General features: G+C 50.9%; 2 long non-coding RNA genes across 2 annotated transcripts; one reads left to right on the top strand and one right to left on the bottom strand.

The window, feature by feature from the left end:
• Positions 1 to 2,135: 2,135 nt before the first annotated feature.
• On the top strand, positions 2,136 to 4,857 carry LOC148124362 (uncharacterized). The gene is made up of 2 exons (XR_015740052.1): positions 2,136 to 3,541; positions 3,948 to 4,857. It is a non-coding gene; the product is annotated as an uncharacterized LOC148124362 (long non-coding RNA).
• LOC148124361 (uncharacterized) lies at positions 4,009 to 5,752 on the bottom strand. Its single transcript, XR_015740047.1, has 2 exons — positions 5,344 to 5,752; positions 4,009 to 4,814 (listed from the first exon to the last, which is right to left on the bottom strand). It is a non-coding gene; the product is annotated as an uncharacterized LOC148124361 (long non-coding RNA).
• Between the last annotated feature and the right edge of the window lie 8,866 nt (positions 5,753 to 14,618).

Below are 14,618 nucleotides of genomic sequence, written 5' to 3'. Positions count from 1 at the left end.
CACCTAGGACGTCCGCAAATGCCGTGACCGGCTCCTCCTCGATGCTCTTGTCTTGGTAGGCGAGGACGGCAGTCACTTCCAGACCCAGGACATCGAACCATTCTAAGCGGAGAAGGTTTGGCAGGTCTCCGTTCACCCGACAAATCTTTTAAATTTAATTTGGAAGGACCCCCTCCCCAGGACAGAGATGAGGATCCCTTGACGGTCCTTTAGCACTATTTTCTGGGGCTTTAGCTGTTCCTTGTGAAGCCCGGAACGGCCTTGTTAATAGTTGGCCAGGACACAAGGGTCGTATACGAACTTGTGTGCACCACCACATCACCATCGATGTCAATGGTAGTGTGGAATTTCTTGGAGCATCTCACGCTGTAGTAGCCGATGAACGTTTGGGGGTCCACCTCGTGTCTTCGACTTGCCCTTTTCCCCGCTGGTGCCTCAGAAATGGCGCCTTCTGGAATCCCGTCAGGGACGCACATGGCCGCGTCAGGGAAGCTGGCTGGTTTGCACGAGAAGCCTTTGTGGTGTGTCCTTTCCATTCACATCTTTGGCAAATGGTTTCTCTGGATCGGCATTCTGCTCTGAGGGTTTGCCCCTACATGCAGCAGCAAACAGGGGCCTCTCTCCCATTTCCGGATTCCCTGCCTCCTCTTCGGAATGAGTGCGGTGGATTTCATCACCCTTGGATGTATCGTCTCCATGTTCCATGCTCTCGTGATGCACGGTGGCTGCTCCGCCCGAGGGATGGCCGCTCCTTGATCTCCGAATGGCAGTGTCTGACCTCATGGGGGACTCACTTGGTTTGGCCCCGTCTAGGGTGGCTTGGAACCTGAGATCAACCTGAGCCCTTAATCGCCTTCGTAGGCTTAATTCTTTTATACCCGCAAGGAGCCTCTCTCGCATCCTTTCCTCCTCCAGATGGCTGAATTTACAGTCTCCTGCCATTTCTCTCAGCGTTGCCACAAAGTCATAGACTGTCTCACTGCCTTTTTGATCCCTGGGGAGAAACTCATGTGACCAAGGCTGGTGCTGGGGGTGCATAATGTGCTCATAGCGAGTCCTGAAGCTCCCTCCCACGAACTGCCTGCATGTGTGTTGGTGCCGAGAGGCCTGTAGCGGTTTGGAAGACGTCCCGTCCACAGGAGCTTAGGAAAAACGCTCTTCTCCTCTTGTTCGATACTCCTAGAAGGTCACTGGCTTCCCTGAAGACGTGAAAAGGACCCATGTACGATCTCCAGTCTCCTCCCGCTGGGGGGGATGGAACTGGCCGGGCGTGGGTGGCCATCTTGGAGTGGCCGAGGCAGGTTCTCCTCCCCTTGCTGCGGTGATGGTGGTGGCCGCTGGTGCCGCTGGGATGCCCAGCCTGAGTTCAGCCGCTTTGTGCTTTGATCTCTGCAGGGGCCCCCTTCCTCGCCGGGGTTAAGTGGGGGTCGAATGAAGAGGCCAGGTCCTCAGCCGGTCAGAACAGCCCTCGATGGAGTCCGTTAAGGTGTAGGGGTGGTGCCTGCCCAACCGCTCCCTCCTTCCAAGATTATCCCTCCCCTCCCCAGGAAAATAGACCAATGATTTTAACTTGTTTCTTTTTCCCCCGCCCAGAAGGCGGACCGGCTTCACTCTTCATTAGCATATTAAGAAGGGACCTTGCAGGTCATCTAGTCCAACCCCAGCCTTTAGGCAGAAGACTCTGCACCATTTCTGACCAGGGGCAGTCCAAGGTCTTCAACAAAGACCCTCCTGCCTTCCGCAAGCTCCCCCCTCCCCTCGACCACCCAGGCCAGTCAATAGCTCCCACTCCCCTAATCCCCAGCCGCAGCCCAGGACGATCCATCCAAGCCACGCTCACCCAGATCAAACACCACCAAGGCGGGTTTTCTGCACATCGCCTGCGTCTCTACGGGGTCCGCTGAGGGAGGAAGGAGGGGACAGGATCGGCGCAGCCACTGAGGGGCTTTCCAGCGCCCAGAGCAAAAGATGGCGTGCAAAAGGCAGGTTGCAAAGCGTTGAGGGCGTCAGCTTTGTTGCAACGCAGGGTGACCCTCAGTAGATCCTAAAAGCCAAACAGGAAAGTCCTGATCTCTTGGCTCCCCCACTGGCCAGAAAGCTTGCAGCCTTGCAGGTCATCTAGTCCAACCCCAGCCTTTAGGCAGAAGACTCTGCACCATTTCTGACCAGGGGCAGTCGAAGGCATTCAACAAAGACCCTCCTGCCTTCCCCAAACTCCCCCCTCCCCTCGACCACCCAGGCCATTCAGTCAATCGCTCCCACTCCCCTAATCCCCAGAGGGCTGGGCTGCTGGATCCCCCTCCCCCACCTCTCCAGCACGTCCGTCATCGCTCGGAATGGTCGCTAAAGAAAGGATTGTGTGTGTGTGTCGGGGGGGGGGGGTTTGGTGCTCACTGAGTCAGGTGGTTTTCTGGCAGACGTTTCATGACCCAGCTAGGGAACATCGTCAGGGCTGAGGGGAGTGTGAGGTTCAGCGATGAAGAGGAGGAAGGATCCAGGTAGGAGAGAGGAGGGTCCGCTTATTATATGCTCGTCTCTTGCCACTCAGCCGGAGAGGGCGAGTTCTAATCACCTTTTGTAGCCAAACAGCAGGGGGCAGTGAGTTCGAGTCCCACTTTAGCACAAAGGGCAGCTGAATGTCTTGGATCTGGCGCTTTGCCCATCACGTGAGTTGCTGACGGTTGTGTCACCCAGGATGTCCCATTTTTTAAAAAAATAAATAAAAACACCTGCAATTGTACAAAGCAAAAGCAGGAGATAAACCCAAAAAACCAAGGTTTTTTTAAAAAGAGAATTTAAACTTGGAAGTGGATCTTCCCCAAATTTTTGTCATCTCAAGAATGAAAATATCAATATTTTAACTTTCTCCACTCACATGTTAGTAATCCTCACCTTAGGCCATAAATTGAGTCCAGAATTTCAATTAAGGTGTGCAGGTTTTTAAGCAGCGCACCGAAAGACCGTAGAGGGTTTTGATTTATTTATTTTTTTTCAATGGTCATTAAGCGAACCATGAGGTTAAGTGAACCAATTGCCTGCAATGGACGTTTGTCGGGTGCCAGATGTGAGATGATGTAAAATATCCTCACATGACCACGAGACGCAGAAAATGGCGGCCGAGGCAGTTTGGTTGTCGAGCTCGCAAATGGCGATGCAATAAGGCGTGTGTACGTTTGTGAGTTGAAACTTGGTCTTCTGGACCATCTGGGGGGGCTCTGTCTTAGCTTCGAACCATTCCTAAGTGACCGGTCATAAATTGAGGATTATGGTCGTACATCGAGGACTTACCTAAGGTTACTCAATATATCCCACCCACCCCAGGAAGCAACTATGGAAAGTTTAGATGTGTTCCCATAGTAGCATGATACCTATTTGAAAAGTAATGTGTAAAATGTTTAAGATTTAAATGAATATTAATATAAACGATAGAATTGAATTGAGATGGATTGTTGTTTTAATCATATTATATATTCATAATTTTTTCTTTTTTAAAAATATAGTGTGTAATTTTAGAATGTACCAAGCAGAATCCGAATGGAAGGTATGTATTATATTAAGTATTATAATTTTAGGGGAAAGATATAAAGGCGTCATACTCCAATCAGTGATTACAGGAGAAATTTTGTTTAATGAGAAAAGATAATAGAGAGCTGAAACAGGACAGATATAGAATAGAAGTATAATGATCTAAATTGAGATGAAATAAATAAAATAAAATTAAGGAAGTTAAATCGGGAAGAAGCTATATAGAAAATGTAGAATGGTAATAAGATATGGAATGGTATATAAAAATGAGCATGAACTTGAATTTGTATCTATACGAAGAGATGTAACCCAGGATGAAGCTGCTTTCAAAAAAGATGTTTTATGTTTTTATTTTTTATGTTTTGTTTGTTTATGTTTGGTTTTAAAAATCAATAAAAAAAATTTTTTTTTTTTAAAAAAAGATACCCCCACAACCACCCTGGAAACCCTGGAAGCCCCAGGAGACACAAATGAAACCGTGACGATTGTGAAGTGTTTATTGAACATTTATTAGCCACGACATGGCGGGGATGATGGGGAAAGGGGCTCTGGATCCCGGGTGGCGAAAAACCGCAGATGCCTCCTTATCCACCTGTGGCCAGAGGGAGGCTGCACCCCCATAACTTTAAAAAAAGCACCCTGTTCCCCTAAAACATAATCCTCCCCCCAACCTCTAGGAGCTGTTCCTTGTGAAGCCCAGAATGGCCTTCTTAATACTTGGCCAGGACACGAGGGTCATATACGAACTTGTGTCCACCACCGTATCACACGGGGATCCGTCGATGTCGACGGTGGCGTGGAATTTCTTGGAGCATTGGGCGCTGTAGTAGCTGACGAACGTTTGGTGAGCTAGTTTGTGTCTGCAACTTGGTCGTCTCCTCGCTGGTGCCTCCGAAATGGCGCCCTCTGAAATCCCGTCAGGGACGCACATGGCCGCGTCGGGGAAACAATCGGCCTCTGGAGGCGGGATACCGGCTGGGTTGTACGGAAGCTTTTGCGGTGTGCCCCTTCCGTTGTGCATCTTTGGCAAGTGGCTTCTTTGGATCGGCATGCCGCTCTGGGCGGATTGCCGCAACACGGGGCACCAAAGAGGCGCCTCTCTCCCGTTTCCGGACTCCCTGCCTCCTCTTCGGAACAAGTGCGGTGGATTTCATCACCCTACGATGTATTGTCTCCATGTTACATGCTCTAGTGATGCACGGTGGCCGCTCCGCCTGAGGGATGGCCGCTCCTTGGTCTCCGAATGGCGGCGGCTGACCTCATGGAGGACTCTCTCGCCTTGGCCTTTTCTAGGGTGGAAAGAGACACAAATGAAACAGTGATGATTTTAAAGTGTTTATTGAACGTTTATTAGCCACGACATGGCGGGGATGATGGGGAAAGGGGCTCTGGATCCCGGTTGGCGAAAAACGGCAGATGCCTCCTTATCCACGTGTGGCCAGAAGGAGGCTGCATTCACAACTCAAAAAAAGCACCCTGTTCCCCTAAAACACAACCCTCCCCCCAACCTCTAGAAGGACAGTTTGCAGGGAAACAGACATGTGGGGAGGCAGCGATGCCAGGCAGCCCGTCTTGGATTCGAGAAACAGATGCGCCCAATTCTTAGAGGATTAGGGGATCCTTAGAGGAGGAGGAGGGAAGGGGCAGAAAAAGGAACACGGGGCGATTTTAGACCCGTGTTTGGCAACCTTGACAATGTCACAAAGGTGGGCTTCAACCCCCAGGATTCCCCAGAGAGCCACCTTCAAATTGCCAAGGTTGAAAAACCCGGTTTCAGATGTTCAGCTCATGCCTGGGAGGACCATCAAGCGAACTCACAGAGCTTCAGCCTCCCTGGAACATGCCGCCTTTTCCAAGCTGGGCCCCGTGAAGATGGATGGACTTCAACTCCCAGAATCCCCTAGCCAGGCGCCTGAGCTGCAACTCCCAGAATTCAATAGGTGGGCTTTTCTCCATTCAATTCAAGGCATATGAGAAATCCGGTGGCCAGGAATGGTGGTTTAAGGGAATTTGGCTTGCTGGGGATGCTGCAACGGTTGTTAGGTATGAAACGTTGGTCCCAAGTCCCCTTTTTTCTCCGCGCCGTTGTAACTTCCAGCGGTCATTACGCGAAATGTTGTAAGTCAAGGAAGAAGACTGTTGCATATGCTAATGGAGAGTGAAGCCAAGGAACGATGATCTCAATCTGGTCCGTTTTCTGGGAGGGAAAAGAAATAATTTATTTGTTTTTATTTATTTATTCTTTCAAGAGATTATAAGATAAAAGGTAAGTATAAGTATAAAAATAGTTATGAATACATGAAAGGGATACATATAAGAAAACAAAAACAATAGGACAGGAACGGTAAGCACGTTGGTGCGCTTATGCACCATTTAAATTTAAAATGATTGGTCTTTTTTCCCCGGTGGGGGACACAGACCAAGGGTTTTAAGGTGTCACCCTATACTTGCCTGGACTCCCACTATGGACGTCCGCGAATGCCGTGACCGGCTCCTCCTCGATGCTCTCGTCTTGGTAGGCGAGGATGGCAGTCACTTCCAGACCCAGGACAACGAACCATTCTCAGCAGAGAAGGTTTGGCAGGTCTCCGTTCACCCGACAAAACTTTTAAATTTAATTTGGAAGTACCCCCTCCCCAGGACAGGGATGAGGATCCCTTGATGGTCCTTTTGTGAAGCCCAGAACAACCTTGTTAATAGTTGGCCAGGACACGAGGGTCATATACGAACTTGTGTCCACCACCATATCACCCAGTGATCCCTCAAGGTCGACGGTGGTGTGGAATTTCTTGGAGCATTGGGCGCTTAGTAGTTGACGAATGTTTGTGGGGCTACTTTGTGTTTGCAACTTTGTCGTCTCCTAGCTGGTGCCTCAGAAACGGTGCCTTCCGGAATCGCATCAGGGATGCACATGGACACGTCGGGGAAACAATCGGCCTCTGGAGACAGGGTGCCGGCTGGGTTGCATGGCAAGGGTTTGCGGTGTGCCCCTTCCTGTGCATCTTTGGCAAGTGGCGTCTTTGGATCGGCCTGCTGCTCTGGGGTGATTGTCCCCACATGTGACACCAAAGAGGCGCCTCTCTCCCATTTCCGGACTCCCTGCCTCCTCTTTGGAACAAGTGCGGTGGATTTTGTCACCCACGGCTGTATTGTCTCCATGTTCCATGCTCTTGTGATGCACGGTGGCCGCTCTGCCCGAGGGATGGCCACTCCTTGATCTCCGAATGGTGGTGTGTGACCTCATGGAGTACTCACTCGCCTTGGCCTTGTCTAGGGTGGCTTGGAACCTGAGATCAACCTGAGCCATTAATCGCCTTCGTAGGGTTAAAACTTTTACACCCGCAAGGAGCCCCTCTCGCATCCTTTCCTCCTCCAGATCGCTGAATTGCAGTGCCTGCCATTTCTATCAGGGATGCCACAAAGTCATAGACTGTCTCACTGCCTTTTGATCCCTGGGGAGAAACTCATGTGACCAAGGCTGGTGCTGGGCGTGCATAATGTGCTCATAGCATGTCCTGAAGCTCCCTCCCACGAACTGCCTGCACGTGTGTTGGTGCCAGAGGCCTGTAGCCGTTTGGAAGACGTCCCGTCCACAGGAGCTCAGAAAAACGCTCTTCTCCTCTTGTCCGATACTGAAGCCAGAAGGTCACTGGCTTCCCTGAAGACGTGAAATGGGCCCATATACGATCTCCAGTCTCCTCCGCTGGGGGATGGAGCTGGCCGGGCGTGGGTGGCCATCTTGGAGTGGCCGAGGCAGGTTCTCCTCCCCTTGCTGCGGTGATGGTGGTGGCCGCTGGTGCCGCTGGGATGCCCAGCCTCAGTTCAGCCGCTTTGTGCTTTGATCTCTGCAGGGGCCCCCCACTTCCTCGCCAGGGTTAAGTGGGGGTCGAATGAAGAGGCCAGGTCCTCAGCCGGTCAGAACAGCCCTCGATGGAGTCCGTTAAGGTGTAGGGGTGGTGCCTGCCCAACCGCTCCCTCCTTCCAAGATTATCCCTCCCCTCCCCAGGAAAATAGACCAATGATTTCAACTTGTTTCTTCCCCCACGCCCAGGAGGCGGACTGGCTTCACTCTTCATTAGCATATTAAGAAGGGACCTTGCAGGTCATCTAGTCCAACCCCAGCCTTTAAGTAGGAGACTCTACACCATTTCCGACAAGGGGCAGTCCAAGGTCTTCAACAAAGACCCTCCTTCCTTCCCCAAGCTCCCCCCTCCCCTCGACCACCCAGGCCAGTCAATCGCTCCCACTCCCCTAATCCCCAGAGGGCGGGGCTGCTGGATCCCCCTCCCCCACCTCTCCAGCACATCCGTCATCGCTTAGAATGGTCGCTAAAGAAAGGACTGTTTGTGTGTGTCTTGGAGGGGGGGCTGATTGGTTCCCTCTGAGTCGGGTGGTTTTTTGAAGACGTTTCATGACCCAACTAAGGAACATTATCAGTGGAAAGCGTTCGTTTATTATATGCCGATCAGCAGGAGAGCAAGAGTTCTAGTCCTGCTTTAGGCATTCAAGCCAGCTGGGATATTTCAGCCAACAACTAGAGGATGGTGAGTTCTATTTCTACCTTAGGCAAAAAAAGAGAGCTGGGTGATTCTGGGCAGATCAGAAGGGACCTTGCAGGTCATCTAGTCCAACCCCAGCCCCTAAGCAGGATACTCTGCCCAACCGCTCCCTCCTCCCAAGATTATCCCTCCCTCCCCAGGAAAATAGACCAATGATTTTAAATTGCTTCTTTTTCCCCGCCCAGGAGGCGGGCCGGCTTCACTCTTCATTAGCATATTAAGAAGGGACCTTGCAGGTCATCTAGTCCAACCCCAGCCTTTAAGTAGGAGACTCTACACCATTTCCGACAAGGGGCAGTCCAAGGTCTTCAACAAAGACCCTCCTTCCTTCCCCAAGCTCCCCCCTCCCCTCGACCACCCAGGCCAGTCAATCGCTCCCACTCCCTAATCCCCAGAGGGCGGGGCTGCTAGATCCCCCTCCCCCACCTCTCCAGCACATCCGTCATCGCTCAGAATGGTCGCTAAAGAAAGGACTGTGTGTGTGTGTGTTGGGGGGGGTGATTGGTTCCCTCTGAGTCGGGTGGTTTTTTGAAGACGTTTCATGAGCCAGCTAGGGAACATCGTCAGGTCTAAGGGGAGTGTGGGGTTCAGTGATGAAGAGGAGCAAGGATCAAAGGTGGGAGAGAGGAGGGTCCGCTTATTATATGCTCGTCTCTTGCCACTCACCAGGAGAGGGCGGGGTGTAGTCCCACTTTTTAGACAATCACCAGGGGGCAGTGAGTTCGAGTCCCACTTTAGGACAAAGGGCAGCTGAATGTCTTGGATCAGGCGCTTTCCCCATCATGTGAGTTGCTGACGGTTGTGTCACCCAGGATGTCCCATTTTTAAAAAAAGAAATAGAAACACCCGCAGTTGTAAAAAGCAAGAGTAGGAGATAAACCCAAAAATAAAAGGTTTTTTTTTAAAAGAGAAGTTAAACTTGGAAGTGGATCTTCCCCAAATTTTTTTCACCCCGAGAATATTTTAACTTTCTGCACTCAAATGTTAGTGGTCCTCACCTTAGACCATAAGTTGAGTCCAGAATTAAGATTAAGGTGTGCAGGTTGTTAAGCAGCGCACCGAAAGACTGTACAGGGTTTTTATTGTTTATTTTTGGCAAGTGTCATTAAGCGAATCGTGATTTTAAGTGATCCGATTGCCTGCAATGGATGTTTGTGGAAGGCAGGTGTAAGATGACGTAAAATAATCTCACATGTCCATGAGACGCAGAAAATGGCGGCCGAGGCAGTCTGGTTGTCAAGCGCGCAAATGGCGATGCGACAGGGCGTGTGTGTTTTTTTTGAGTCGAATCTTGGTCTTCTGGACCTTTTGGGGGGGGGCTCTGTCTTAGCTTCGAACCATTCCTAAGTAACCTGTCGTAAATTGAGGATTACGGTTATATGTCGAGCACATAGCAAAGGCCACTCAACAACCACCCCCCGCCACCTCCCCTGAAACCCTGCAGGCCCCAGGAGACACAAATGAAACCCTGACAATTGTGAAGTGTTTATTGAACATTTATTTGCCACGACATGGCGGGGATGATGGGGAAAGGGGCTCTGGATCCCGGGTGGCGAAACACAGCAGATGCCTCCTTATCCACCTGTGGCCAGAGGGAGGCTGCACCCCCGTAACTCAAAAAAAGCACCCCGTTCCCCTAAAACACAATCCTCCCCCCAACCTCTAGAAGGACAGTTTGCAGGGAAACAGACATGTGGGGAGGCAGCGATGCCAGGCAGCCCGTCTTGGATTCGAGAAACAGATGCGCCCAATTCTTAGAGGATTAGGGGATCCTTGGAGGAGGAGGGGGGAAGGGGCAGAACAAGGAACACGGTGCGATTTTAGACCCGTGTTTGGCAACCTGGACAATGTCACAAAGGTGGGCTTCAACCCCCAGGATTCCCCAGAGAGCCACCTTCAAATTGCCAGGGTTGAAAAACCCGGTTTCAGATGTTCAGCTCATGCCTGGGAGGTCCATCAAGCGAACTCACAGAGCTTCAGCCTCCCTCGAACATGCCGCCTATTCCAAGCTTGGCCCCGTGAAGATGGATGGACTTCAACTCCCAGAATCCCCTAGCCAGGCGCCTGAGCTGCAACTCCCAGAATTCAATAGGTGGGCTTTTTTCAGTTCAATTCAAGGCATATGATAAATCCGGTGTCCAGGAATGCTGGTTTAAGGGAATTTGGCTTGCTGGGGATGCTGCAACGGTGTTTAGGTATGAAACGGTGGTCCCAAGTCCCCTTTTTTCTCCGCGCCGTTGTAACTTCCAAGGGTCATTAAGGGAAATGTTGTAAGTCGAGGAGGAAGACTTTTGTGCATGCTAATGGAGAGTGAAGCCAAGGAACTATGATGTCAATGTGGTCTGTTTTCTAGGAGGGAAAAGAAATAATTTATTTATTTTTGTTTATTTATTCTTTCAAGAGATTATAAGATAAATGGTAGAAGTATAAAAATACTTACGAATGCATGAAATGAATACATATAAGAAAACAAAAAACAATTGGACAGGAACGGTAGGGACGTTCGTGCGCTTATGCACCATTTAAATTTAAAATGATTGGTCTTTTTTCCGTGGTGGGGGACACAGACCAAGGGTTTTAAGGTGTCACCCTATACTTGCCTGGACTCCCACCTAGGACGTCCGCGAATGCCGTGACTGTCTCCTCCTCGATGCTCTCGTCTTGGTAGGCGAGGACGGCAGTCACTTCCAGACCCAGGACATCGAACCATTCTAAGCGGAGAAGGTTTGGCAGGTCTCCATTCACCCGACAAAACTTTTAAACTTAATTTGGAAGGACCCCCTCCCCAGGACAGGGATGAGGATCCCTTGACGGTCCTTTAGCACTTCTTTCTGGGGCTTTAACTGTTCCTTGTAAAGCCCAGAACGACCTTCTTAATAGTTGGCCAGGACACAAGGGTCGTATACGAACTTGTGTCCACCACCATATCACCGTCGATGTCGATGGTGGTGTAGAATTTCTTTGAGCATTGCGCACTGTAGTATCCGACGAACGTTTGGGGGGCTACCTCGTTTCTACGACTTGCCCTCTTCCTCGCTGGTGCCTCGGAAACGATGCCTTCCGGAATCCCATCAGGGACGCACATGGACACGTTGGGGAAACAATCGGCCTCTGGAGGTGGGATGCCGGCTGGGTTACACGGCAAGGGTTTGCGGTGTGCCTCTTCCTTTGTGCATCTTGGGCAAGTGGCATCTTTGGATCGGCCTGCTTCTCTGGGGGGGATTGCCCCCACATGTGACACCAAAGAGGCGCCTCTGTCCCGTTTCCGGATTCCCTGCCTCCTCTTCGGAACGAGTACAGTGGATTTCGTCACCCTTGGATGTATTGTCTCCATGTTCCATGCTCTCGTGATGCACGGTGGCCGCTCCGCCCGAGGGATGGCCGGTCCTTGATCTCCGGATGGCGGTGTCTGACCTCATGGAGGACTTACTCGCCTTGGCCTCGTCTAGGGTGGCTTGGAACCTGAGATCAAGCTGAGCCATTAATCGCCTCCGTAGACTTAAAACTTTTATACCCCCAAGGAGCCCCTCTCGCATCCTTTCCTCCTGCAGATCGCTGAATTGCAGTCGCCTGCCATTTCTCTCAGCGTTGCCACAAAGTCATAGACTGTCTCACGGCCTTTTTGATCCCTGGGGAGAAACTCATGTGACCAAGGCTGGTAATGGGGGTGCATAATGTGCTCATAGCGAGCCCTGAAGCTCCCTCCCACGAACTGCCTGCACGTGTGTTGGTGCCGAGAGGCCCGTAGCCGTTTGGAAGACGTCCCGTCCACAGGAGCTCAGGAAAAACGCTCTTCTCCTCTTGTTCGATACTCCTAGAAGGTCACTGGCTTCCCTGAAGACGTGAAAAGGACCCATGTACGATCTCCAGTCTCCTTTCGCTGGGGGGGATGGAACTGGCCGGGCGTGGGTGGCCATCTTGGAGTGGCCGAGGCAGGTTCTCCTCCCCTTGCTGCGGTGATGGTGGTGGCCGCTGGTGCCGCTGGGATGCCCAGCCTCAGTTCAGCACCTTTGTGCTTTGATCTCTGCAGGGCCCCCCCTTCCTCGCCAGGGTTAAGTGGGGGTCGAATGAAGAGGCCGGGTCCTCAGCCGGTCAGAACAGCCCTCGATGGAGTCCGTTAAGGTGTAGGGGTGGTGCCTGCCCAACCGCTCCCTCCTTCCAAGATTATCCCTCCCCTCCCCAGGAAAATAGACCAATGATTTCAACTTGTTTCTTCCCCCACGCCCAGAAGGCGGACCGGCTTCACTCTTCATTAGCATATTAAGAAGGGACCTTGCAGGTCATCTAGTCCAACCCCAGCCTTTAAGCAGGAGACTCTACACCATTTCTGACAAGGGGCAGTCCAAGGTCTTCAACAAAGACCCTCCTTCCTTCCCCAAGCTCCCCCCTCCCCTCGACCACCCAGGCCAGTCAATCGCTCCCACTCCCCTAATCCCCAGAGGGCGGGGCTGCTGTATCCCCCTCCCCCACCTCTCCAGCACATCCGTCATCGCTCAGAATGGTCGCTAAAGAAAGGACTGTGTGTGTGTGTGTTGGGGGGGGGGTGATTGGTGCCCTCTGTGTCAGGTAGTTTCTTGGCAGACGTTTCATGAGCCAGCTAGGGAACATCGTCAGGTCTAAGGGGAGTGTGGGGTTCAGTGATGAAGAGGAGAACGGATCAAAGGTGGGAGAGAGGAGGGGCCACTTATTATATGCTCGTCTCTTGCCACTCACCAGGAGAGGGCGGGGTCTAGTCCCACTTTTTAGACAATCACCAGGGGGCAGTGAGTTCGAGTCCCACTTTAGGACAAAGGGCAGCTGAATGTCTTGGATCAGGCGCTTTGCCCATCATGTGAGTTGCTGACGGTTGTGTCACCCAGGATGTCCCATTTTTAAAAAAAGAAATAGAAACACCCGCAGTTGTACAAAGCAAGAGTAGGAGATAAACCCAAAAATAAAAGGTTTTTTTTAAAAGAGAAGTTAAACTTGGAAGTGGATCTTCCCCAAATTTTTTTCACCCCGAGAATATTTTAACTTTCTGCACTCAAATGTTAGTGGTCCTCACCTTAGACCATAAGTTGAGTCCAGAATTAAGATTAAGGTGTGCAGGTTGTTAAGCAGCGCATCGAAAGACTGTACAGGGTTTTTATTGTTTATTTTTGGCAAGCGTCATTAAGCAAATCATGATGTTAAGTGATCCGATTGCCTGCAATGGACGTTTGTGGAAGGCAGGTGTAAGATGACGTAAAATAATCTCACATGTCCACGAGACGCAGAAAATGGCGGCCGAGGCAGTCTGGTTGTCAAGCGCGCAAATGGCGATGCGACAGGGCGTGTGTGTTTAGCACACTAAAGAAAGGATTGTGTTTTTGAGTGAGGAGGGAGGTGATTGGTTCCCTTTGAGTCGGGTGGTTTTCTGTCAGACGTTTCATGAGCCAGCTAGGGAACATCGTCAGTGCTAAGGGTAGTGTGGGGTTTAAGGAGGAGGAGGAAGAGGGAGGGAGGAAGAAGAGGAGAAGGGAGCGGTGAATAAAGAGAGGAGGAGGAGAAGTGTGGAGTCTGTGGAACTCTCTGAGCTGGGTGGATTTTTTTGAAGACGTTTCATGACCCAACTAAGGAACATTATCAGTGCAAAGCCTTCGTTTATTATATGCCGATCAGCAGGAGAAGGAGAGTTCTAGTCCTGCTTTAGGCATTCAAGCCAGCTGGGATATTTCAGCCAACAACTAGAGGATGGTGAGTTCTATTTCTACCTTAGGCAAAAAAAGAGAGCTGGGTGATTCTGGGCAGATCAGAAGGGACCTTGCAGGTCATCTAGTCCATCCCCAGCCCCTAAGCAGGAGACTCTGCACCATTTCTGACAAGGGGCAGTCCAAGGTCTTCAACAAAGACCCTCCTGCCTTCCCCAAACTCCCCCCTCCCCTCGACCACCCAGCCCAGTCAATCGCTCCCACTCCCCTAATCCCCAGAGGGGGGGGCTGCTGGATCCCCCTCCCCCACCTCTCCAGCACATCCGTTGTCGCTAAAGAAAGTATTGTGTGTGTGTGTCGGGGGGGGCTGATTGGTGCTCACTGAGTCAGCTGGTTTTCTGGCAGACGTTTCATGACCCAGCTAGGGAACATTGTCAGGGCTGAGGGGAGTGTGAGGTTCAGCAATGAAGAGGAGGAAGGATCCAGGTAGGAGAGAGGAGGGTCCGCTTATTATATGCTCGTCTCTTGCCACTCAGCCGCAGAGGGCGAGTTCTAATCACCTTTTATAGCCAAACACCAGGGGGCAGTGAGTTCGAGTCCCACTTTAGCACAAAGGGCAGCTGAATGTCTTGGATCTGGCGCTTTGCCCATCACGTGAGTTGCTGACGGTTGTGTCACCCAGGATGTCCCATTTTTTAAAAAAAATAAATAAAAACACCTGCAATTGTACAAAGCAAAAGCAGGATATAAGCCCAAAAAACCAAGGTTTTTTTAAAAAGAGAATTTAAACTTGGAAGTGGATCTTCCACAAATTTTTGTCACCTCGAGAATGAAAATATCAATATTTTAACTTTCTCCACTCAAA

Source organism: Pseudonaja textilis, chromosome Z (genome assembly GCF_049901715.1).
Source record: "Pseudonaja textilis isolate UNSWEBS1 chromosome Z, rPseTex1.2, whole genome shotgun sequence".
Classification (NCBI taxonomy): domain Eukaryota; kingdom Metazoa; phylum Chordata; class Lepidosauria; order Squamata; family Elapidae; genus Pseudonaja; species Pseudonaja textilis.
The sequence above is the reverse complement of the archived record's forward strand: the minus strand, read 5'-3'. Positions and strand labels throughout refer to the sequence as shown.